Raw genomic sequence first — 26,851 nt, forward strand, 5'->3', positions numbered from 1 at the left:
CAAACTCCTCCCCAGCACCCTGGGGTGGGCTAGGCAGCCATGAACAACTTGGGGCTGGAGAGGGGGCTCCTGCTCCAAATTTTGGGGGGAGAATCACAGCACGGCTCTTGTCAGCGTAAGCCCTTGTTCACCACAAACAACACATCTAAAGGCAGTGTTTATAATTATACCATTAATTGATCTCTCATTTATTTTTTTCCAGCTGCTAATTAGAGAGATAATATCTCGGGTGCTTTACGAGCGTTAGAAGACTTCAGCTCGCATGGAGATACTTCTGCCGAGGAAAGCAGAGGTGGATGGAGCAGGGAGCGATCGCTCCGCAAAGAGAAATGATTTACCACAGTTGGGTGCATTTTTTATATTTTAATTAATCTCGCTTTTATCAAAAAAAAAAAAAGAAAGAAAGAAAGAACAACTTCCCGCAGCCCGTTCTGCGATACGAGGGCAGGGAGGCATTAGGAAGATTTAGTGCCTCTGCTGGGTCAGGAAAACACGGCAAAAAATCAGAAAGTAAAAACAACAGCGTGGGAGAAAGGGGGAGAGCGTTTGACACGGGATGAGACACCTCCCCACGGCACCCAGAGTGGGACGGGGCTGGCCCAGGAAGGGTCTGCAGGGAGCATTCCGGTGCTCCGACACCCGTCCCATGGGCCGCGGGCTCCGCACGTTGCCGTGGCTCCTCCGAGGGCCGGGATCTCTGCCGGGGCAGAGGGAACACGCGTCGAGATGTAGTTTTACAACTAGGTGAAAGTTCCCGCAGCGGCAGGACGGGCGGCTGGCACTGCCTGGTGTGACCCATTTCTCAAATAATTACAGCCTGAGTCACAAACCTGTTAAGACCCAATTAACAAAAATGTTATGCATCACTGATGCGTGTTTTGTCCAGAACTTTTAATTCCACAGTTTTTCCAAGTAAATTCTCTCTCTTTATTTTCTAGTCATTAAATCCCCTCCCCTGGGTGCGAGCGGTTGCCTTCCCATTGTGTTGCGAAAGGGTTAGCGGGCCAAGAAGTCAGAAGGAAAAGGGTGTCATTACTTCTTGCCACTTTGTGGTGGGGAAAAAAAAAATCGAAAAAAGAAAATTTGAAATAAACTCTTGCTGCTCCCAAAGCCGGCACGAAGCCCTGGAGATGCCCCAGGGAGGGTGAGGGGTCAGGCTGTGCTCAGCCGGGGGGCGATGGTGGGGAAGGGCCTGGCTCTGTCCTGGCCTGTGCAGACGAGGGGAGGCAGTGGAGAGGATTTTATTTGGCAGATGGGTGCAGCTATTGAGCTTATGCAGTAGTGGGTTTTTGGCTGCCCGAGTGGGTAGCCTGTTGTTTACTGTTTATGGATTTGTCAGTTTTAATTATTGTGAAGTGCCCAGATGCTCTGGCGGCCAGTGCCATAAGCATTTAGGGAGCAAATATATAACGAAATGCACTTGAAAACATCTCTGCTTCCTCCTGTCCCTCTCCTGCCCAGCTCTTGGGACACCCCACAGCACCAAACACCGGCTCTCCTGGGCGCACCGCGGCCGTGCAGGACTGCAGGGCACGCAGTGCTCCCACTGCTCCAGGGCTGTCCTGCGTTCTTCCACCTTGGAGCTGCAGCTCCATCAGCACCATCCCTGCAGCAAACACAGGCTGTCGGCACCGGGGGCCCCCTGGATCCACGTTTCACCGTTCCTACCCCACTGCAGGCCCCGGGCATGCAAATCTGGAATCAGATCTGCTTCCTTGCACCTTTTTTTTTTCCTTTTACCGTCCATCTTTTTAAAGTTATTGGACTCTGTTTTCTATAACGAGGTTACGTGCATGGCAAATAGCATAAATGCATCCCAGACGGGGCCGGTGAGGAATGCTCCCCCCAGTTACACATGTACTTTTCATCTGCGGTCGCGGGGCTGCGAGTGGCCGTCTCCAAGAGCGCCGTAGCCCGCTCCTTCCTGACTCCATTGTAATCCATATTCCTCCTCCCTACGCGAAATGCTGCGCTAGATAAATTCCACTGTATTTCAGAAAGTTTTCCACAGCTCCCTAAGTATTTCCATATGACACTGGGCTCTACAGGTAACTTGAGTTAAAGCCATTCCTTAAGCAAAACTCCCTGTAAAATTTTCCACTATCTCAGCAGTACTCTATGTGCTGTCATTAAAGCAGAGCACATATATTTCGGAGCAGGATTTGCCGTGATGTTGGATTGCTTGGTGAGCCCCAATTAAGGTTTTTATATATATTTTTTTTTTTATGAAAACCTCCTCACTCAGGTCTTTTGCCTGTTCATTCACTGAGGTCCTTTTTAAGGGGGGGAAGATGCAGCTTTCTGAGCCATGCAGGGCGCAGGCTCAGGCTGGGAGCAGCGTGGATAATGCCAGCCTTGTTCCCGTTGCCTTTTCACTCTGTTCCCAACCCTCTTTTTTCCACCCATTTCCCCAGGAACGGCAGCGAACCCTAAATTGCAACCACCTGCTCCATACATCATCCTCAGGCCTGGCAAGCCCGAAATGGCGGCGATGCTCAGCATTCCTGCAGGGAATTGCTCCCCAAAACGCTCAGCCCCGGTCCCCAAGGATGGCAGCAAAACCGCTGCACGCATAAAAGAGTTTAATTTACCAACTGGCTTATGCCTAAAGAGTGCCTCCTGTTCTCCAGGAAGCTCTCAGCAGTGATAGAGAATCTCCAAAGCAAAGGCAAAATGCATAATTTCAGAGCAAAGATCCCTAAGGATGGAGGAAAAACCCCGAGCTGTGCAAACAGGATCGCAGTGCCCTGTGCATGCAGCGACTGCAAAACATCTGGCTGGATTCTGGTGAGAGAGAGAACCCAAGATGGCAGGAAAGATTAACGATTTTGTAACTTCTTCTGGTTTCAATGAACTTTTCTCTGGTTATAATCAAGGTTTTCAATGGCAGATTGGCTGCACGCTGAGCTGAGGTGGGGTGCTCTGTCTTTGGGAATGACAGAAGCACTCAGCCAGAAACCCGACTTGTAACCATCCTGCGGAGTCCGTTACGCTCAAATGGCTGTTTTGCCACTGGTTTAATTAATAAGCCATATTATTGGTTAATTTTATACCATCCTGAACTTTTGTCAAGGAAAAATTGGTTAATTTTACAGTGAGTGGACTTGATGCAGCAGAAATAATGAATAAACAACTTTTTTAAAGGTATGGACTCGCAGCTTTGCTTTGTTTCGTGCAAACCCTCTGGTTTTATTACACAAATAATGCCTATTATTGACAGAATCCTTTACAGACAAAGCATCTCCCCTGTCTTCAAACTTCTTTTTAAAAACCTATTAAACACCCTCCTCCCATCCCAGGGTTTTACACATGCAAATACACCCCTAAACAGTTTTAATTCTATTTTTTCCCCTCATCTATCTCCCTGCTTTCCAGATGGACCACCAGCTTCCCACCATTGCCAGCAACAGCTTGTGTATTGTTTGTTTAAAACAAAGATGACGCATTAAATATCATACACGACGTGAGGAGAGGGGCTAAGGATGGAACTCTGGAACCAAAAGCCAGTCCAGCACAGTGTTCCAAAGGTTGGAATGTGCAAGGGGATCCAGGATCTGGCCATCCTCTGTCTTTGGGGAAGGCGCTTCCCTTCCCGCCTCGAGGATCCGCTGCCTCCAGAGAGAGTTAAACTTGTGCAAACGCTCTCCAAATTATACAGGCTAACCAACAATTATGTCATTTCATTCAAACATTCATTCACCCGTCATGTGCCCAGATTAAACAGTAACACTTTGTTTGAAACATTCTGCTGAAATTAGCAGACCAGAGTTGCCTTCACGTATATTTAAGCACTGAGCCCCGCGCCGAACGTAGCCTCGCCTGAACTCCGACGGGTTTAGGCAAGTTTAGCACTTTTATGTGAATCAAAGCCATGCTTTTGTATGCTGCATGCTGTTATTAGATGGGTAGCAATAGCTCTATACAGATAGAGTCATAGGGATAGGAAGCTGGGAAGATTTACGGGAAAAATTACAGGAATTTGAGAAGAATGTCAAAATCTGAAAAAAAATTATGAACTTAAGAAGAGGTTTATGTTCACTTACAGCGCCCCCAAAAGTAGTTTCAAGCTGTGATAAGAGGAAGCAATGCAAAAAAGATGTAGCTGTGATGGACCAGAAAAAGCAGAATTGAGTGTAGAGCTTGAAGTTTTGCATTGTTTCCTTCTTTAAGGACAATGATCTGAGACATGGATTTTCTGAGAGATGGATTTTAATCACTGTACTTGAAAACAGAATTGCTACCAGAGCAGCAGCCCTCTGCTGCAGGCTCATCCATGATGTCCCAGCCGTGGGACACCGGCACCCCTCACCGCCAGCACGTGTCACACAAGGCTATGGAGCTCCAGGACGCCCAAGGCTGGCATTAATGCTAAAATCTGCAGTGCTACCAACATCTCCAAGATGCCAGTTTGCTGCCATCAGCTTTGTGTGACAGGAGAGAATAGCAGGCAGATTGCGTATCTAATGAGCCACACATACTGAAAATCCACAGCAATCTCTGGAATACATGTGGATTTGTCTAAAACTTTAAAATATGGCCTGGATGGTGTCCTGACTGCCAAAACCACAATGAATTCACTGTTACTGTCACTAATCTCCATGTATGTTACATATGGTTGACATTTTTCTTTAACTCTCATATTTTTTGCATGTGTGCGTATATAAATAGGGTAGGAGGGAGGCGAGGAGCAGGCAGACAAACAAACAACCGGCTGGGATGCACAACGTTCCCATTAGGAATTGGAAAATTAGTCCATAGTGTGTTATACAGATCTGCAGAGCCCCAAACAGCACGTTCTGGAGCGTAGGTGAAGTCTAGGTCTGTCCTGGAAGCCAGATGTGCCTTCTTGGCTTTATGTTAAAGTGCTCATCCCAAAGTTGGAAGGGATACTCTGAGTCCTGATGAATCCAGTGGGAATCTCGAGGCATTTTAATATCATATGGGGCAATTCATCCCCTTTGTGTGTTTCTTCAGGTTATTAGTTTAGAATATTTTTGGACTCACAGAATGGTTCGGGTTGGAAGGGATCTTAAAATCCATCCAGTTCTACCCCCTGCCATGGGCAGGGACACCTTCCACTATCTCAGGGTGCTCCAAGCCCTGTCCAACCTGGCCTTGGAGTCTTCCAGGGATCCAGGGGCAGCCACAGCTTCTCTGGACAACCCGTGCTAAGGCCTCACCACACTCACAGCCAGAAATTCCTTCCCAATATCCCATCTATCTCTGCCCTCTGGCAGTGGGAAGCCATTACCCTTTGTCTCATCCTTCCAGGCCCTTTTCCCACCTCACTCTCCAGCTCTCCTGGAGCCTCTTTAGCCACTGGAAGGAGCTCTTAGATATCCCCAGGACCTTCTCTCCTCCAGGCTGAACGCCCCAGCTCTGCCAGCCTGGCTCCAGAGAAGAGGGGTTCCAGCCATTTTAAAATATTTGATATTCATATGATACACATTGACCACTGATCAGAATATGAACCCTTGCAGAAACAGGAATAAATCCCCTTTTGCTAGCAATGCAATATTACATGGTGTGCTGGCAGAAGAGTTGTATGTGAACTAAGAAATAATATCTCATGCATTCCTTTTACTTTCTAAGCAAATTTATGCCAGATTTTATTCCACTACAGCATTACAAGTGGTGCTGCTTATCTCTGTTTCCGTGCACTTCTACCAAACAGTAGGTCAGCTGAAAACTTTGTTTACTGCCTGAGGAGAAGCAAATAGTAGTCATGCATGGTTGGCAGGGGCTCACGGTGTGATATATTCACTGCTGTTATATGGCTCATCATATAATTTAAGTCTACTGTAAACAGTCTATTTATGATACACATCCCGTTTGGACATGCAAATTCCTTGGCTTGTAAGAACAGCATTACAGTGATGGGTATGTTCCTTCTAGCACGTGGTGCTCACTGTTGGTAAGTTTAATAATGAAGTGAATGTGCTTCTAGAAGAGGAGAAGACCGCTCTTAATTTTTACTTGAAATAAATTCAACAAAATCTCACGCTAGGTATTTCTTTGGTGGCTATTTCCCAGGTGATCTACTTGCCCCCCTTGCCTTTTTTCCAAGCCTGTTCCCAACAGGCTGCTTTCTCAGGACATCCTACAGCAATTTGCTTTTCTTCTTTGTTGAAGCTGTAACCTCTCAGATGATGCTGCAGGGATGGTACCCACTGCAAAACAAGGGCAGCTCTACTTAAACACAGAGAGCAGCACAGGCAAAGGCTCTAGGGATGGGTGAAAAATTCTGCAGTCAAAAAAAGCAGACAGTTCCACCCCCCCCCCCCCCACCGAGGTCCCCAGGACTGTCACACCAGGGACCCTCCTCCCTGATGAGTTTCTCTCTTTCACCATATCATGCCCATGACAGCTCACATGCTAATTCTGGGAAGAGCAAACTCTGAACACTATCACCCTGATGATCCCCAATGCTGTGCACGAGCCCTCTCCTCCTAGTCTGCCTGGCAGACCATTTCTGGGTTTTATTTGCCTCCTTTCCATTTGCCATTCAGATGTTGCAGAAGACACTCCAGCAGCCACACGGCACAGACCCAGGAACAACCCCCCTGCTTGTGTGCTGCATCTTTGGACAAAGAGGCTGCAACTACACGTGTCAAAGCCAAAGATACTGGCCTTTATCACTGATTTTTTTTTTTTTTTTTACTTTTCAAGAACTTTGGGTTGTCTAAAGCCAACATGTCCCATAAAAGTCATGTGGTAGCAACCTCAGCGCGTGCCAGGGGAGAGCAAATTTCAAAGTACTTCTAAAACCCTACCAGGCTGGATCCTACCACTCAGTCCTCAAAATGATCCTCCTCCATGACTTTAAACAGACTTTTTAAAGGGATGCGTCAGCAGCAAAAGGCATTGGGAATCTCTGGGCTTTCTGCAGGTGCATGTGGAGGCACGGGAGGAATGGCCCCAGCGCCGTCCGCCAGAGAAAGCGCTGCCGTGTTCCTGAGAACAAGGACAGCATTATCCCGGGCACAGCATCCACCCCAGCGGATGAGCAGCGGGGGAGAGGGTGTCATCCACTCTCATTTTTGAATCTAGCAAGGAGTTTTATAGATTGCTACATTTAAGTTAGTTCCTCCATCGCTGCTGTGTGCTCTGATCTAGGCTGGTAACTGTCTTCTGCAAGCCAAGAACGATGGTAACGGTGATAAACATCAATATCTGTGCCGTGCCTGGGCTGGGCACAGCAGCTACACACACACAGCGTCTGCGCTCCAGAAATTTTAATATCCTCAGCAGACAAATAGAAAGAAGAAAAGAAACAGCGGCGCTCCCACTCACGCTCCTGACAAACTGTGCTGTTGCAGAACCAGTTAAATAGTTTGCCCAAGGCCACAAAGAAAGGCTGTGGCAGAGCTGGAAGGGCACCCAACCTCTGCACATTTCCAGCCACGTGCACCAGTCCAGTGCTTTCTCCTAGCAAAGATTAACATATTCAATACTTCTCTGAGTACTTCTGAATAATTGTAACCACCACTTACTTTCATCTGAGTGGCTGTGAAAAGCCACATCATCCTTTGGTTTAATTTCTCTCCCCAAGAAAAACTGCATTTGAAAAGAACACGAGCAAGTCTGGACCTGCCAATTACACTACAGTACCAGGACAGAAAAAAAATCACTTAAAGTTATTCCTGATGTTATATATGCTCATGTCAGTCAGGGCCTCTAAAGAGCCAGAAAACATTGACTGCAACTTGTTCAAAGCAGACGTTACAAAAACACAGCTGGTCTCTGAGTAGTTGTAGGTATTTTGTGGCCATTTCATGACTACCATAGCGGTTAAAATCTGTCACAGTGGAGGTGCAAGAAGAGCTGGTTTGCTCTTTGCAGAACTGTGCTCATCTTCAAAAAAAGGAGTGGTGAGAAAGGCATGAGGGTAGGATAGCTGTGAGAGCCTTGATGGTAACAAACTCACTCAAAACTTGCCCCCTTCTCCCTGTCCGTGCAGGAGCCCACATGAAAACTCATTTTGTCAGCCAGAAAACAGGGCTGCATTCAGCCTTCACCAGCCCGTATGTTCCAATGCTCAAAGACAACCCACACTATTCATTAAAAACCATAATTTAAAATTTATGGCAGGTATATGCGTAATTTAAATCATTTAATGTATGCAATTTATGCCAAATAACAAAGAAAAATATTGCATGATGCCAGTTCTGATTAATGTGATCAAACTTCACGTTTCTTTGGAGCTTCTCCTAATGAACGGCGAGCAGAAATTTTCCCTCACTAACAACTTCCTAGCTCCAGCTTTACTTTCTAGTGCTTTTCCTTGTAGCACACATCACTCATTTTGCTGAGCAACTACATTCACTCCTATTAGGCAGCTATTAATTACTGGGCCCTAATGGCAAGGTGACAGTGCATCGCATCGCCATCAAGAAGTGCAGACCGGAAAGTTCACCAAGAACCAGGTTTGGAATAAAAATGAGGTTTTGTATCCTCATCTTCTCCTTGCTGAATGAATTGTGCACAGGGTGGAAGCCCATGCCCAAATGGCCAGAGCAGGGCTGAGGGTAGAAAACTGGTCCCTGGCTGTTCAGGATGGCTGAAGATATTGCTCTGTGCAGCGCCTGACCTGCACAGCTGGATTAGGATTGCTGTTGACAGGCATCCCAGGGAGAGGGGGAATAGGAAACAAAGAGGCAGGGAAAGCCGAAGGTCCTCTGGAAAGGAGGGAAGGAGGAGGACTATCCTCTTCTCATTGCATTTGGAAACAGATGTTCTCAATATCCCCAGCTCCGAAGGGTAGGAAGTGGTGAGCACAACTTGGGGAGCGCGGGTACTCTTGGCAAACAGAGCCAGTTTGTTTTTTTTAACTTTCTGGAGGACTAAAATGAATAGTGGTTTTAGTGGCATTTGAATCTGTCCATGGCATCTTCCTATCTGCTTTTGAGATCTGCTTCCTCCCAGAGCCCTGGAGGAAGAGCCCAGCTGAGGGAGCAGCGAGCTGGTTTCACAACACGTGAAACTCAAGAAGGGTATCCGAAAACCCGAACCTCAAACTGAGCCCTTCCACACTTCCAGAGCAGATGTTACAGGGACCAACAGACTCGTGTGCCTCTCTTCATCCCCTACAAGCACTTTCCTCTTTAAAGGCATCTGGGGTCTGTTCTGCCATCGCCGTGCTGGGATTTATGTACGTTGTTCCCATTAGTGTTAATGGTAGTTAGACACATACAGCCATTCCTCTCACACTTCAGGAAGAGAACAGAGGCTTATGGGTGAAAAGTTTGCTATTAAGGATTCTTAATACAATGGAAACATTCTGTCTCTTTTAATTGTAATTTACGTCTAAGTGTAACCGCTCTGGGTTGGGAAAACCAGGATTCAGTCCAATTCAATTATGCAATTCTTGCCACCTGGTAAGCCTTGTTATTTTATAAAGAGTACTGTAGTAGAACTGGCAGATTCATTCATGTTCAGAGCATAAGCGCCCTACACTGTGTAATCACTGGCTCATAAAGGAGAGCGCCACACGAAAGTCAACCGCTCAATTATAACGCAATCTTTAAAAAGGAATATGCAAAACCACGAGGCGAGATTCCTCTTTGGTTCAGCTGGTTTACAATTACAAGTTCACTGGGGTCTTTGCTTTGCAAAGCTTTCTGGTACAGGTTCAGCCTCGAGTTAAACCTGAGCTCAAGGCAGGGCTCTGGCGCAGCTCAATCGATCGGCACCTACTTGCAGACGCCGGCGGATAATCTCCATCCAGAGGGCATTGCTGGGAGGGGATGCTAAATCACAGGCCTGCAGGAAGGGTTTTATTGGGCTAATGCACATTCACTCTGACTTAGCTAATGAAGCTGCAACAAGATAATACAGGAAAGAAAAATATGGCCCCGGCGACTGGGAACGCTTTCATTAGCACCAGCACACGGGCACCTGACAGCCCATCAAAACCCCGTGCCACCCTCCATCCCCACAGGCTAACCAGCTTCCCCACATCCCACCCTGCTCAAACCCCTCAGCATCACAGCACTGACTGTCCCTATCAATGGCAGAGGAACAAATACAATTTTTTGTATTAAACAGCAAATAGATATAGAAAAAGCTGGTGGAACAGCTTTAACCTACACAGGCTAGCAACCATCCAAGGGAAAAATTTTCCATGGCTTCATCAGCTTTGGCCAAGCCTCGTTCATCCACTCTGCCTGTTGCAGGCACTGAACAGGAGTTGGATGTCCAATTCACATGGATCAGAGGGCAGGACCAAGATTCACTTACAAGCTGCAGAAGTTTCTCTAAAGCCACACCCCAAGACCATAACTGGAAGGCTAGTTGTGTTTATACCAAATAAATAGTATCTAAAGTTTATTTTGCAGTTCTCTCTCTGCATTTCTGTATTCCATGCTAACAGCCAAAATTTGCAGTAGCCTCAGAAAGTTTGGAAACACTTGGAAGGACCCAGGTGGACTGGCCAGCTCTGCTACAGCAGGGACAGAGGGTCTCTGCTCATCATTGCTATTGCGACTGCTGTCATTTGGCCTCTTCACACCACTCCACAATTCAGGATGAGAATATTCAGCCCATACTGGATGTCTGCTTCCAGCCAGAACAGACTAAGCCAAGGTTTGCTCGCATGTGCAAAGGAGAGGGATGAGGGGGACATAGCCAGGGTGTACTAATTCCAGGAATACTCCAGGAACTCCCCACCTGACAGCTCTGCACCTCTGACAGCAACAGTGGGATGTTTTGAAATCTCATACCTTGTAAACTGGAGAAGCACAGCTCAATCATAAAAATGTAAAGTAATAATTAATAGTATAACTTTAGTTTGTATTCCAGCTCCGACATAATGAACCTGCCAATTTTGATTGCAAAGTGAAAACTCATCTCTTTATTTTGGACAAATAGGGTTAAGCTTCTTAAGCAATTCTTTGTTGTTTTGACTTCAACAATTTATGCAAATGAGATGTTAATTAGGGTAATTGTAACTTAAATTATGCTTGTGTAAACCTCTCCATTGGTAGGAAAGTGTGGGAATCCAGACAACTGGTATTTAAAGCAGCTGTACTAACTCACTTCTGAAAGCAAAGCATACCAAGATCACTTTCATGTCTTTACAATTTGTTTTTATGAGGTGATAACATTTTTACAAATACCATCATTTTTGCTTTTTTATATTGTAAGTGACAGTCTGACATTTTACAACTGGCTTATTGAAAACAAGAATTGAGCACTCTCGCTGTAACGGACATTAACTGCTCAATAGAGATTCACATGCTAATGAGGTGAGAGGGGCTCCAGAAAGTTTTGATAAATGCGACACACACTCTAACTAGCAGTGAATGTGAGTTGACAAAGAACATCTACACCAGGGTTCAATAAAATGTAACCCTTTAAATTAATCATACTGGCAGTATTTAATAGAATGCACAACAATCTCTTTTCTGATGGCTATAAAGCAGAAGAAATGCAAAGTCTCGACAAATGAAAGTTCCCACATTTCCCTCTTCACACTGCTACTTCCATTCGAACTCCGACAATTGGTAAAAAAAGGTAGTTACTGTAAATAACAAAGTAGGAGGTTTAATTGTTTCCTTCTTTTAAAGCAGGATGCTTTTCTTCACATTTATTTGTCTGGATTCTATTGAGCAAATACCCCGACTCGAAAGATTGATCATAAAAAGCATCACCGGTTGCACTCGGAAGGAAGTTTAAGGATACCGTCGGAAGGAAGTTTAAGGATACCGTACAGCAAAGAGAGGCTTAAATGACCAGCTTTCTGCTGGGCCCTTTTTCAGCCCAACCTGGCAAATTTTTTTTTCTTTCACTAAATATAGCTTGAAGGAAAATACGCCACAGTGGTTAATCAGAAGCAGAAAGCAAAGTTCAGAGGCTTCATTCACACTGAACTCCCCAGACTTTGCCGAGATTTGCTCCAGCGAGAAGCAAAGCTGGAACTTGAGCGCCAGCATCCAAGCAGGGGAGGTGGAAAATTCTTCATCCCAGTTGTCTTATGAGTTTATTTTTTTTTTTTGTGTCCTGCCAGTCCTGACCCAATGACACCAACCATTACACGTGAGCTTACTCGATCTCAGGAAATAAAACTATTGGAAGGCCGATCGCCTCCACACATTACACTACAGCGTTATTTCTTCCTAAAGTGACAATCCTTAATACCCTTTTTGGGTTTAGCCCGTTTTAATCTTGGCAGGAAGTGTAAATCTGTGCACTCAGCAGCATCACAGCCTTGCTGGCTGTCAAAATTTTGCCTCCGCCAATGCTTGAGAGGTATTCTTGTCATTTCACTGGGGTAGGAGACTTCTCTGTCTGACATACAAGATCTCCCCAAGTAGTACAACTTGCCAAAACGCTGGCACACATACCCTGCTCACTGCCTTTCGTTTTGGTAACTCAGACTTGCTCTCTCAGCAGCTGCTGGAGGGCTCTATGCAACACAAGGAGGGAAAGAAAAGGAAAATATCCACGAATGAACCCAGAACAAAACCCTCCACCCATCTCCCCATCGCCTTTGGACTTTATGAGCTCACTCCAGCACATGCTGAAGTGCTCGGCAGCGAGCGCTCGGGCCCTGGGCCTGCGTATCCCAACACGTGGCTGTGCTCCCCGAGAGGCGTCGGGGCTGCTCGGCTCTGCTCCGTGCAGAAATGGTGAGCCTGGAAACGCAAGCGAGCGGAGGAAGGCATGCTGCAGCTCCGGAATGGCCATTTAGCCAAATTGCATACCTGTGCTGTGTCAGCTATATGGTAGATTCATCTCATTCCATTGGTCTAATGGATAGCAATTGAATTTAATTAGCAAAACTACTTTGACTTAGTCTCATACTGTGCTGAATGTAATGAAATCTTTCTCCTCTCTCTCTCTCTCTCCCCCTCCTCTTTTTTTTTCCCTCAAATAAAGAATGTCCTTAACTGCATTCCACCGTTAGAATATTAAAAGCTATATATGTTACTCTTAAGGACAGAGTACAGCCATCCCCTTTCACAGGCTTTAGATTTAGTTATTGTATTACATAACATAAAATAATTAAAAAGATACTTCGATAGTTACACACAGTATAAATTCAATTACCGCGATGTCTCCATTAAAAGCACTTTTATAGTATGAATAAAATGCAAATCCTCTTTAGAGATCGATACCAGAAACATAATTCTATGCTTCATCCTGAGAAGGAAGTTAGCCTTAATAAATCATCCTCTTAGATTAAAAAAAGAAAAACGTTTCAAAGATATGTATTTGAAGGCAATTCTCTGAAGCAGACATCCTGGTCTTATTTCTGCTGGACTAATTTTTTAGCAGTGAGGCTCACAGGCTGCACCTCCTGCTTCCATAGAGCCCCTGCCAAGGAGAAGGATGCCGAGGAGAAGAAAAGCCCCGGCCACGCGCACTGGCGCCGCGGCTCTGCCGGGATTTATTGAAACTCCCTGGACCCAGCCGCGAGAACTTTGCAGCAACTTGTCCCCCTCCCAAAACAAAAAGTGCAAAGCAATTCCTCCAGATGAGTTTGGAGGGAATGTTCCTACCAAGCCTAACTTTTGCCTGGCTGGGCACAGCGAGACAAGTTCCTATGATTGATTATCGTGGTATCTCTGGATCTCTGACTTTGAACCATAACCTTTTTTGCGCACAATGACAGTTGGGACCTACCATTTGCCATCTGTAGAGATGGTGGGGGAGAAAAGGACTTCGCTTACATTAATCAACCAATTAAGAACAGACTTAAACAAAACACTAAAGCATAATAAAAACCTGACTGCTTAATAGCTCTCTACTCTTAATAGTTGCCTTCCTGTAGTCTGCTGATGGGAGTAGCATCACTCTCCCCGGTCGGGGACAGGGCTCTGGCTCTGGGGCTAGGCACTACCTGATCTCAATCGGAGCTGAGGGTCCTCTGTGCTGAGCAAGACCAAGACCCCTACAGCAAAAGAAAAACAGAAAAGTTTGGAAACACAAGTTGTAAATCACAGCCATACAATGTAGCTGGGCTCTCCCGTCAACTGTGACTACTAGAGAATTATTTTAGTGAGTGCAAAATTAGTAACTAATCAAAGACACAAATCACTGCTTCAGGAAGAATTAACCTTTTCTTTCAAAGCTCGGGCAGTATCCAGGGACCCCAGATATTTTGTCACTGCCCCCTCCTCGTGGCTGGCAGCACATCCCGAAGGAGAGACTGAAATAGCAGCTGAATAACAGGGGGTGGACTCTGCACTCGGCTGATCCGATGAGGCTCTGGAGGAAGGAGATCCAGAACCCAGTCCCAACAGCTCAGAGCCTAATTCTACTCTCAGGGATGGTGGGTTAAACCACTCTTGCGCAGGATGGCAGAGAAATCTGGCTTTCTGTTGGGGGGTTAAGCAGACACCTTGTGCAAGCAGACGCGCTCTGCACTGCGGCAAAGAAAGAGAGATACCTCCACATTTCTTGTTTGCATCTGCAGCTGATAAGGTTGCAAGGCCAAGACTAATAAACTTGGACCAGTATCACCAAGAGGCACCACAGCAGCATCTTGAACAGCTGCTTGCTTCTGTTGCCTCTGGGTACCTACCAGTGCAGCTCTTAGGAGACCTCTTGGATTGTCTACTTAGTGAAGCTCTAGGAGACCGTGCGTTCACACTGATAAAAAATAACACACTTATTGGAAGGAATCATCTCTAAATCCAGGCATTTCATACATGCCTGGATATTTCTAAATCATCCCTCCACTGTGTCCTGCATATGTAGCAGAGTGTGTTCTTGGTAAAAGAGATGAAGTGTATTTACATCAAGGTGTACAAAAACCTTTAAATGACTCAAGATTCAAGCAGCCAAGAAAACATACAGTGTTACTGCAATGAACATGTTTTTCTGATATTGAATAACTGAAATTTGGAACAAATTTGCAGAGGTTGGCCAAGATGGTCTCTCCATTCTCGCGCTTTACGTCTCTTTGTCTATTGTTCTTTTTAATATATTGCATCTGTAAAAAAAAAATTGCAACCTACTTTATACAATTACTACCCTGAAGTCCCAAGCAATCTATCAAGTTGTCATACATTTTCTTCACATTAAACTTTTTTAAAATGTTTCCTTCTTTCTACGTTTCAAGAAAATGCAGAAGAATATTGGCTTGGCCCAAAAGGCAGCACAGTGAAACATGTCGTTCATCAAATCCGGTAACAAGAGGAGTTTGTGATACTGTGTCAGGAGAAGAAATAATCCCCAAAGTGGCATGTTGAAGTTTTGGAAGGTTTGTAAATCAAGAAAATTCAGACCATCGATAAACCTGCAATCAACGAAAAAAACCTGGAAAAATTCCATGTGAGCTGGTTCTGGTTACGGAGGTTTGGTGAACTCCCTTTTTGCGGCACTTCAAGCCACCCGAGACAGGCATCTGAGGTTGCCGCTGGTCTGTGTCCCCTGAGGGAGGGACAATGACATGGCCGGGGCTCATGGGGCGGCCGGACACCTGTCTGGGTCATGGAAAGCACGGCGTTACCAAAGACTATTTATTATTAAGGAAAATGCTTTCATCTGTTGATGGCACCCAGAAACAATGAGCAGGAACACGAAGCAACGGGTGGGTGAGAGGGAAGGCGAAGGGAAACCGGGAATTATTTCAGCTGGGAACTGGACGAGATGCTGGGAGGAGGGGGATTATTTTGCCCATTAGTTTAAAAACTCTCCATGCCGAGGTTTGCAGCATTTGAGTGACCATCTCTACAGCAGTGTGCAGAAATAGATACTGCCTTAATGTCCATCAGCCCTTGATAAACAAGCTCCATAAGGGATAGGATAAAGCTCTAAGGATGGGAAGATGATGATCCCTCTCCTAAGAACCACAGAGAAAAATTTTACCTCCAACTCTTCCTCTGTCCCTCTTCCCTTTATTGTCTACTCCAAAAGAGAGTCCTTGCATCCCCTGGGAACCTCAGCAACTCCCAGATACCACAGCTGGGCACTCATCACTGGGTGCCAACACCTTTGGGATTGTAAGATAATATAAAATAAAGGCAAAATGTCAAGGCTTTGCCTTCCATGGTTTCGAAATGCCAAAACCTCCGTCCCTGAACTCGGCTCGCGCCGTCAGTCCCACTTCTTGCAAAACAAAGAAATCTGTTTAGGCTCCAGGAAATCCCACGTGTTACCATACTAATTTGAGCCCAACTGCATTTGTGGTATTGTCAGGTCTGTATAGGACGATCCCGTGCCCATTCCCAATGTAGGAAAAACCCGTGTGCTTAATTATCTTCTTTAATAATTCCATGGTATGTGATTTATTAAACAGGCTCCTTATTTGTAAACAAAATCAGAGGCACAAATGTGCGGCAATAGTCGCACTTCCTGGCGAAATAAGAGGCAGACAAAGAGCCCTAATGATGCACCAAAAATGCTCACCAAAAGTGTACTCTTTAAAAAGATCACCAATTTAATGCTTTTTGTATTTCATTTATCAGCCATGTAGTCATCATTCCCCTCCCTACCACCATCTGTACACACTTTCCCAATAGACCATCACAGCTGTCCCGTTTCTCACACAAACAGTACCTTTTATATGCTTCCCAACTGTTTTTAATAACTGTTCTGTGCACAGCACTGTACTTCCTTTGTTTTCTTTTTTTTCCGCCCTTTTTTAAAAAAATATGAAAAAGAGATATAAGCCAAACAAACAGGTCATCCTCACAATCAGTGGAGGAAGGCAATTAAAATGTTAAAAGCTTCCATGGCCACTGACCCGTCCTCGAACCATGCCAGTAGCCCCAGCACAGAGCTGGAAAGTTCCCTGAAGAAGTTGCTAAGGCAGACAACACTTGTTAAAAAAAAAACACGCACATGAGCAAGACTGTCTGAGAAATCCCTCACACTTTTTAATGAGGAAATATATTAATATTAAATACTACTTCTGCAACCAGAGAAAGTTTTTTGAGGCTTTCGAAGTCCATTTATCAGCTCAAGTCATTGCTGCACTGTATTTTGGAACCCTGTGGACAGAAGTGTCCTATTTTCTTTTCAAACTCTGACTCATTTAACTCTTTCCTAATGCCCTGTGTATCCTGACGTTGCGTCACGGGTGCTCCTGCCACCCCTGGAACTGCCAGAGCCCCAGACTGGGATGAACTGCACAAACTCATGATGAAGGCGCCGTGTGGCCAAGGTAACTCAGCCCCAAGCCTGGGCAAACAAAGCCGCTTGCAAAAGGCAAAACTGGGAAGAGATCCAGCCAGGAATGGGGAGAAAAGCAGTAATTCCTTAGTGATCCATCTCATGGAAACCTACCCTACCAACAGGACATTCAGGAATGAAAACTCTCTATATTTGCTTTTGTCCAGGGCCATGTGAACTTCAGCAGGCTGCAGGGAGACAGGAGCACACAAACAGTCCCTCCCTCTGCACCATACAGGACCACAGCAGGTAACCCAGCCCTGGGATGGGACAGGGACACTGCTCATACCATCCTCATCCCCCAGACAGAGAGCTTCACACCCTGGGGCTGCTCACTGTGAGACACACCTCACTCTTCTAGGGGAGAGTTTATTACTAAAGACCACGCACGTGGAAAACAACTGCTCTGCTCAGTTCTCACCATGATTTTGCCCTCCGGCTTTTGACTGAAAAAGAAACAATGTCCATGATTAAAGTGGGAGTTGAATACATTATTTTGCCTAGAAATCACGCTCATATACCTAGGTTAGAAAGAACAGACACCTTGAAGATGCACTTCTGAGACACAAGTGTGCACCCCCAAACAGCACCGAGCTCCGTGGCTGGGTGTTTGTAAAGGCATCTGCCTGGGAAGACTCTAAATCAGAACTGTTAAAGGTGATATCCTTCTCTAAGAAAAAGAAAAAAAAAAAGTATCCTGACCACAAAAATCCCACTGTCAACTGATTGCTGTGTGTTTTTCCCAACTTTTCCAGAAATACCCAACCTCCGCCCGCCGCAAGGGTTTGGCTGCTATCGAGGCTGGTGCTGCCCCAGCCAGGCAAACTGCTTGTGAAACTTTCTCATCAAATTATGCAGGACTTGCTTTTTAGATAAGCAACAACTACTGTACTCTTTTTAACACAAAACCCAAACGTAAATAGGTTTGTTGGCTATTTTTAATGAAGTCCTTGTGGCATCAGGAAAAGTCCTCATCACCACACAATAAAAGCATTGCAGTGGCTATCCTCCCTAAAAGCATCCCAACAATGGCTGGGCTTGAGAAAAGCATCCCAATACAAAGAATTCATTCTTCTGATTTACTTGAAACTACTTGGCCTCAAAAGAAAAAAACAAAAACAACCAAACCTGAATTAAATTTAAATTTTACCCTATGTTTCCAGCATCACTTGGGGATTTGGTCGTTTTGTTCTATATCAAATTAAAAGCTTATTGGGTAAAAAGATCAGACAAATTTCAAGTGAATACCCTTAGGATGAAATCTGTTAAACAATGTATTTTTGCTTTAAAATCTTCAAAGTGAGCGTTTATCTTGACAATAAATGTAGCAACTATCTAACTTGTCTTTTGATACCCTTACAGGAGTGCATCCCTGTTCTTTCAGTGCATTACAAGGTATTTTAAACACAAAAATGGTGATTTAACCAGACGCAATGTTTATTACAAAGCTCAGGCAGCTCATTATCTGTCCCTCATGCACAAGATTAAAGTGGTAGATGCAGAAAAACACAGGATGAAAGAGGCTGTCCCAACACTTTTTGTTTAGTTCTTCACCCCTTGTTTCTCCTGAAGCCTTCGGCAGATTTACACAGAGCCGAAAACTTTCCCCTTGCCAGGGGCTTTCCAGAGTTTAGCTGTAAGGAGATGCCTCCTTATGAAATACTCCTCACGAGTTTGTAAATGCATTTTGCAACCTAAGAATCCATGCATGGTGGATTACCTGGGCCGAAGAGCACTCCTGCTTTCCCATTGTGTGCTACTTAGAATGATGGAATCGTTTAGGTTGGAAAAAATCTTTAAGAACACCGAGTCCAACTGTACTGAAAGCAGGGTGACAGCGGCTGGTATGAGAAGAGAGATGTACAGCACAGAGGACAGTGCAGAACAGATTTAAAGTTTGTTTAAATACTGATGCTATGGGCATATCATGCATATGACAAATTAAACCAAGGAGCAGAAACAACACTGGCTACCCCTCCGTGGCCAGGGCTTGGTGACATAGTGGCAGGTCTGGAGGATATGCTGTCACCTGCAGCGCTCATGGGTGAATGCCATGCTGGTTTTACACCTGTGGAAGTTGTGTTCCACCCCTCTGGGCACCCCTGTGTGCCACCATCCAGCTCCCCATAGTCACAGCAAGAGCTGGGGATGGACACAACCTCCCCATGCGCCAGGGGAGATGGAAAGGAGAAACCCACTGAGCAGTCCCCCCAGGTAACACCAGGGGCTTCCCACTGCACCTTGAGGGTGTCCTGCTGGAGACCTCAGTGATACACCCTTCTGTGATGCTTTTAAATCACCTTTTTACATCGTCCAAAAATCCAGAGCACCAACGAGTTTTCTCTCATTGACCAAACAACCACCAGGTACCGCACTCACCAGCACAGCCTGTTCACCTGGCCAAATAACCCCACTTTGGATACCTACCAACCCCATGGTAATTTTTTGCTTTACTACAGATATATCTTACCCCAAAACATGAACATGCTGAAACATCCAATCATGTTCTGGCACACATGCCAAAAAAAAAAGCCCATGGCAACAAAGACGACAGCTTGCCAATGGCAGCTGCTGCACGCACACACAAAATTAAACTATATTCTTCTGAAAAGGGATATTATTATGGCATTTGTTTCCCCCCACCCTCACCCATTCCCTCCCAAAATAAAGGGGGAAATATCAACATATCTTAAACATTAGGAGAGATGGATTTGAAAAAAAAAAAAAAAAAAAGGCATGGGATGGAGAATTTAGGGTTTAACAGGAGATCCAGTTGGGACTGGGGCTGAATGCATGGAGCCGCCCTGAAATATTGGCTCATCTACGGGAGTTGTATGGCACGAGCAAGTAATTTAGGAGGCCTGAGGATGCTGAATCGCCTCAAGTTTGGTCAAGCCATCCCTCGGTTACAACACCAAATCTGCAAAAACACTTGTGTGCATTAAAGAGCAGCTGATGACACCCATCCCTGCCTCCTTCCCCCTGGTGTGGACCTGCCGAGTGCCTCCCGAGCTGCGATGCAATGCACAAGGGAGCCGTCTCCTCACTGTGAAGATAAATGTCATATTGGACCTCTGACATCATGTATTCTCCAAGTAATTATTTTTGATATCATAAGAGTTGTACAGGGTGCACAATAAAATTAAAAAGTAGAAAGCAAGGTTAATAAGATTATCGTGTTGGTATAATAGGTAATGCATTTTGCAGTATATCCTTAAATCTGCCCTCTCCAAGCATAATTAAATAACTGTGATTTATATTTTAAAGGAACGTAGACAGGCCGTGTATCCTCCTACCCACATATGCTAATTACTTTCAGCCCCTAAAAATCACACAGTTGTTTGCAGCTTTTTAATCCTCATGTGTAAATAACCCGACTCAGGTCCAAGTTATGAACAATAAAGTCCAGGAAACTTTCAGAAGAGCTTGTCACTAAACCCGTCTTGATTTTATCTCACTGATCTAATGGCACTGATGTGTGCCGATACCTGCGGGAAGGAGGAACAACTCCCCGGGGCCTTCGTGCCGTGACACCGGGACAGCACTCGGACTGGGAGGGTGGATATTAATGGAGAACAGATCAACACCCTTCAGGAGGAGCCAATGGATGTACAAGCCCAGGATACCCTGCCTGGGTCTCGCCGTGGGTCCAGGTGCACCGTGGTGGCACTGGGATGGCGGGCGACACGAGCCCACACGCTTCGCTCTAGGCCGAACTCAACCGCGCCGCTCTCCATTTTGACTCGCACGTGAGAGCCTGGCACACAAAATGGAGGCCCTCGTGTGTTTCACAGGCAGCGGCTACGAATCCTGCCCAAATCCACTCGCTCTACGCGCCACATCCTGCTCCTACATCCCGAGCCACGATGGTGCCACACACAGGGCCGAGCTCAGGTGTCTTACATCCACCCCTGGGGTAGGGACATGGGGCAATGGTAGCTAGAAACACATAATATATATAAGTACTCTGTTTTCTCTTTGAAATTAATCACACTGTGATGACGGGTTTGTCCAGGCGCTGCCCTTGCAATTTGGGATAAAATGCTGCATGCCCCCGATGAATTTGCTGGGATAAAAATGCCCCACATATCTGAGGCACCACAACCCAGGTGTTGATTTCAGTCACAGTTTCTGGTGGCTCCCATAATGCAGGAGAGAATTTACAACAACCAAAGATGTGGTTGCACCACATGAATGGGAAAACCAAAGTGATTAAAATGAATTTTAGTCCACCAACAATGCTTATCTACCACAAGCCCTCACTGGCATAAGAAAATGTCCGGGTCGGCTGCTGTTAGGAGGCTAAAATAATTTCCCTTGAATTTACAGCCTGTAATTTAATCATCAGCTCCAGCCCTTGTCTGTGAGGAGAGGAGCAGGGGCAGAGCCAGACCCATGGCTCCCAGTGAGGATGCCCCAAATTCATTTTGCCAGGGACAGCTCCCGAGGCCTGGAGAGTCCCACATGTGTAGAAAAGTGCAGGCTTTTGGGGAGGAGTTGAGGCGTTTTGGAGCAGCGGGTTGGAATTTGTTTGCTGGTTGTAAAAACCTCACCAGTGCCTGAACCAGAAGCATCAGGGGGAGGAGGAGGAGGAGCTGTGAAGAAACTCAGGGCACAGAAAGCAAGGGATGCCCTTTCCTTTACATGCGAATGGGGAGAAAATACATAATTGTAATAATAAATAGCGGGTTTTATGAACAATTAGGATTCCACTGTCTCTTTGAAGGGTTTGAAAAGCTGACACGATGTTTTGGGTTCTCCAGATTCAGCTTTGAGGCCTCAACCAAGAGAAACATTCAGCCCCGCTGTGTACAGCAGTGACCACAACAAAGATTGTGGTTTCTCCCACACTCGCCTTAAATAGATCTAAATTAATGCTATTCATCATTGGGTGGAAAAGAAGGGAAATATAAAAGTGCAGTTGCTTGTAGAAAAGCCAGAAGCATTGGGCAACTTTCTTACCACTCACAGGCTTCTCCTGCTTCTGCACCTCGAAGCAAGGAGGCATGGAAATAACACACCCTTATACTGCGCAAACCCATCACCTGGAAAACATCCTGGGCATATGAAATACGCCTTTATCCCGTGTTTATTTGTTGTTGCTGTTGTTGTTGTTGGAGAAAGGGAAAAGCTAAACCACATGACTGAACTCCTGCCAGGGGTTCGTGATAGAGCAGGCCGTCCCGAGTGCCGCACCAGTTAGTATCTGAATTATCACGGATACTCACCGGCTCAGTTACACCCGCACAGGGAGAGCAGTTGTCCCACCTAAATCCTCCTTCTGTCAGCTCCCACCCTGCTCGTGGCTGCAGCGAGCAGCCAGTCCCGCTCCCCAAAGGGGAGATCATCCAAAGATGGGGATATCTCTCTGCACCACACAGGGTGTGTAGGTCGCCGTGTTTCATGTGTGCCCACGATAGGTGGGTGCATGAAATTTGGGGTGTTGAGGAGCTGTGGCTGTCCTCTCCTCACCTCTCCTGACTGAGATAGAGACCCAGGCTCCCACCACTGACTTTTTATGGGTACTTTTTGTAATGCTAAAACAACACAAAATCTGCCTTCTCCCTTTATTCCTTGAGGGCAGAAATACTGTGAGATGTCTTAGTGTCACTTTTTTTCTTTAAAGCTACAGATGTCTCACTTTGGCAAAAAATAATGGAGCAGAAAAACAACTCTATCAGCCCACAAACACTAAAATCTCAGCTGACCGTTGAACTGTTCAGGTTCTCCTGGGCATGCATTGGGAGCCCCGTGCAGGGAACACGTGTGAGATACCTGCTGCGAAGCTGCCTGAAGTGATTTTTTGGTAAGAGTAAATGCAATCTGTCTGCAAAAAAAAACTTTAGGCACTGCTTTGGATATAGACTGGAACAGCCATGAGCTGGAATTAGGTTTTTCAAAGCATTATACGTGGAGGGAATGTCATGCATGCTTTAAAAGTCTTCAGATAGGTGTAAAAATGACATATACATTAAGCATTATCTCCACAAAACAAACACCATTTGAAATGTGCCCCTTTTTAGCTACCATTATGATCTGTCTAAAGAGCATTTTGGTTGAAACTTGGGAGGAAAGAAGAAGGAAAAAAAAAAAAAAGCCCACTGATCTTACACCTGCTCTTTAGCAGTGGGAAGTAGGTTCTCAATCTGTTAACATGACCATCTGGCCAATCTGCATATCACGGCTATCTGGATTACCGTACGATGGAATGACAATAACGTAGCCAAAACAAAAGTAAAACGCATCAAAAACTAACAGGAGCGCAAGCCCTTTTGATTTCAAATTAAATAATAAATGTGGTATCAGAGCAGAGCGAGAAAGTCAGCTAAATAATTAAAAATGAGCCTTCGCTGTGGCATAATTAAGTAAACAATATGGTGTGTGTTTCTGTATGAGCCAGCAATAGTTTCCACCGTCGAACGCTCCACTTTTGCAGAGCGGCGATCGGGAGTTCAAGGCGCTGCGACAGCTCTTTCAGTGACGTACGGTATTGTCAGGACACCTCTGCCACCCCTGCGACACCCGGCCCGGCTGCGGCTATTAACAGGATTAATGCAGCAACAATCAATACCAATTGTACTAAAAGATTACGGCGCAAAGCCTCGGGTACCTCTCGGACCCCCCGAAACCTCCACGGGTACGGGAGGGCTTCTGCATTAACCCATCTTTGGGTTATTCCCATCGATGCCTCTTTATGGTCGTCCAAGGAGAATATTTTAAGTCTGTTGACGGGAACATAAAATGGGTCGAGCTTAAAGTTCAAGGTCATGTGCTATATACCACTGCCCAGCAATTAGCCACAGAGCACATCTAGAAGTTAAGTAAATTTTCAGTCACAAAAATAAGGCTGAGTTCTGGCACCTTCGCTGCCTTCGAGTCTAAATGTGAACAGAAAAGTGAGCTTACGTAAATAAAACCCAGCCCTAGATTTTTGTCTGAAATTTGGGATTTTTAAACGTCCTTCTGAAAGATTAAAAGATTTTCTCTGCCACAAATACCTCGCGAGTTTAATTCTCGCCCGGAGCGCATAACGATGGCCGGCCAAAAAATAAACCAGGCATTGCAGCATCGCCTCCTGGCCTACCATCCCGCTTCGGCCACTGGAGAAGCCTCTAAAAACTGTGACCTCTCAGAAAATTTAACTACTTCTATTGCGATTCTATTCTCCAATCTGACCACATTAGCAGGAGGAACTCCAAAGCAGTAAAAAACTCCAGAAAGTTCTCGGTTGAGTGCCTACTAATGAACAAAGGTTAACTTTATCTAAAAGGTCAAATGCCTGGTGGCTAAGGTTGTGACCTTAACAACTTAAATTGTGACCTTGCCACGTGCCTAGTATATTGTAGATTCTGATACAGATCATCTGGTAAAGGACCGGTCATAAATTAGCTTTACTGTTTGACTCCCACAAAGAAAACGGTTTGCCACAATGGTTTCCAACTTGTCATTTGATACAAGAGCAGAATAAGTGAAAACTAAAAAGCAAACCCAAGTTCAGGGTATGAAAATGCCGCCTGCTTTTAGTTAAGCAGATTAGAAACTGCAAACTGAGAGCAATACTCTAGATTTCAATACAATTTTTGGTCAACCTCTAATTCACAAAGCACCGATCTTCCTTTTCTTTTTTTTTTTTTTTTAAATTTTTTTTATCCTTTTAATGAAAATTACATGTAGTTTGCCTATTTGCATATTTTTGTTTTCTCTTTCTAGCCAGTTCTTAAAGAGAATAATTGATTTCAGTAGCTTTGTAAGAAGCACTATTTAAATCTGTGCACATGTGTTCCCTTACAGATGATAGTGCCTACTGAAGGAAAAGCGTGGATTCAAAGCAATAATTATCCTACATGTTTAGAAGGAAAGGGACATCTTGCTGCCGAAGTCATCTCGAATAAGGGCATCTTGGAACAGAATACTCCCCCCAAGAAAAGAAGACGAAAAGTGGGGGGAAAAAAATACCCACAAGAAAAAGAGAAGCTAGCACTATGGGTGAAAAGGTCACAATGGTTTTGGCACGTATCTTCAAGCACGTTTCGGAGTCTGTGCCTCCTGCCAATACTGGCAACTTCTCAAAACTTTTAAGGAGGTAAAAACATTGTTTAGTGTTTACAAATCTTCTGTACTATAGCAGATGCTTGTCAAATCCGCTATATGTAAGTTGACCAGCCTACCTAATATTTGCGATGGCAACTTCCTCCTTATAAATACGTGGTCCATACATTTCGGGAGCGAGGTCTGATGGAGTTGGAGACAAAGGACCCTTAATATTTTTTTCTTTTGTAATTTTCCTGTTGCGCACCCGGCACAAGCTGCCATTACTGCGGGTCTGCGGGAACCAATGGCTGTCAACTTGGCCAATGTTCAGGTGTAACAAAGACTGCTGGGATACATCGGAGGGGGGAAAAAACGGGAAAAAAGGGGGGAAGAAAAAGAGGTAGCTCTACGCAAGGCTTTCGGTACACCTCTGTGAAGCCACATAGACAGCGACCACGCTGTTCCACCTCCCAAAAAACATCTTGTCCCCCTCCCCGCTGAGGTTTAGCAGGAATATGCCAGCACACACTCCTGCATCGAGAGCACAATGCAATGCCTGCAATCAGCAAACAACGGCCAAAAACACGGCGCGGTGCGCTCTGCACGGGCGCGCGGCTGCTCACACAAATCCCCAGTTCTAACCCCAAAAAACCGCGCCAAGGCTTCGCGCCGAGTTTCCGCGGCAAACCCCGAATCCAAAGGACAATCGGTGTGATCGCTGCCTGTTGATGATGACGGCAGGAATAAATAACAGTTTGCTATCAAGGCTACTCTTTACCACCGGCGTGCTGATAAGATGGTATATCCCTAATCGCAATATTGAACTTTCATAATGTCTATTGCCTGACTATTATAACAGGGAGAGATCCCTTGAAGCTCCCCGAAATACTCCCACCCCTGGGTTTGGTCCTTTTCTCCCCATCCTACATTTCTGTGACCCTACATGCAAGCTACGCCAAGACCGCTGGTTTCTATCAAGGATTTGTGTGCTCCACAGAGGGCCTGGGAAATACAATATGGATCAGTATTTACCGCGTCACGCGATATATAAATCCAAATAATAAAAACCTGCGTGCTGTAGTTCAGTAAACAGACATTTATAGCTTCTATTTGGATATCAAAGCATTTTAAATTTATCAACCCACTCCAACATGCGGAGGAGGAAACTGAGGCAGACAAAAGGGATGTGAGTCCATGGTCCCCTTGGGGTTGGTGATGGAACGGGAGGTGACCTGAAATGCCCCAGCCCCAATCTCCCTTCAGTTAGCCATTTATCCATAACGCTTCCTTCACGGTGGCCATAATAAAGCGCAGAGTAAATAAATAATTTTCCTCAATATTTGCCTACTTCCCTTTCGCCATAAATGTACAGTATGATTTACCACCTCACACCGAAGTGCAAAGTAAATGCTGCAGCTTATCTGTAGGAAATACCATGAGGATACTCTAAAGTTATTTCCGAACAGGGATCATATCTGTAAAATCCCAGCGGCGACATTGCCTAACACAACAACCATGGCAGGGACTCAGCGCAGAAAAACTTCGGGGAAGCCAAAACTTTCTGCAAGACCCTCTGAAAGAAGTTGGCATGGGAAATGCAGGCTCCCTGGGCTGTAATTTGCTTGGTTTTCTTACCGATAAATATTTATACAGAAGTGGTTTCTACTAATATGATTCCTCTCCCCTCTGCTCCTCTGTT

At 45.3% G+C, this 26,851-nt stretch overlaps 1 protein-coding gene across 19 annotated transcripts in view; it reads right to left on the reverse strand.

The window, feature by feature from the left end:
• The window catches only part of NFIA (nuclear factor I A), a 350,087-nt gene that overhangs the window by 215,270 nt on the left and 107,966 nt on the right, over positions 1-26,851 (reverse strand). The gene's annotated exons all lie outside the window — the stretch shown is intronic.

This window comes from Motacilla alba, chromosome 8 (assembly GCF_015832195.1).
Source record: "Motacilla alba alba isolate MOTALB_02 chromosome 8, Motacilla_alba_V1.0_pri, whole genome shotgun sequence".
Taxonomy (NCBI): domain Eukaryota; kingdom Metazoa; phylum Chordata; class Aves; order Passeriformes; family Motacillidae; genus Motacilla; species Motacilla alba.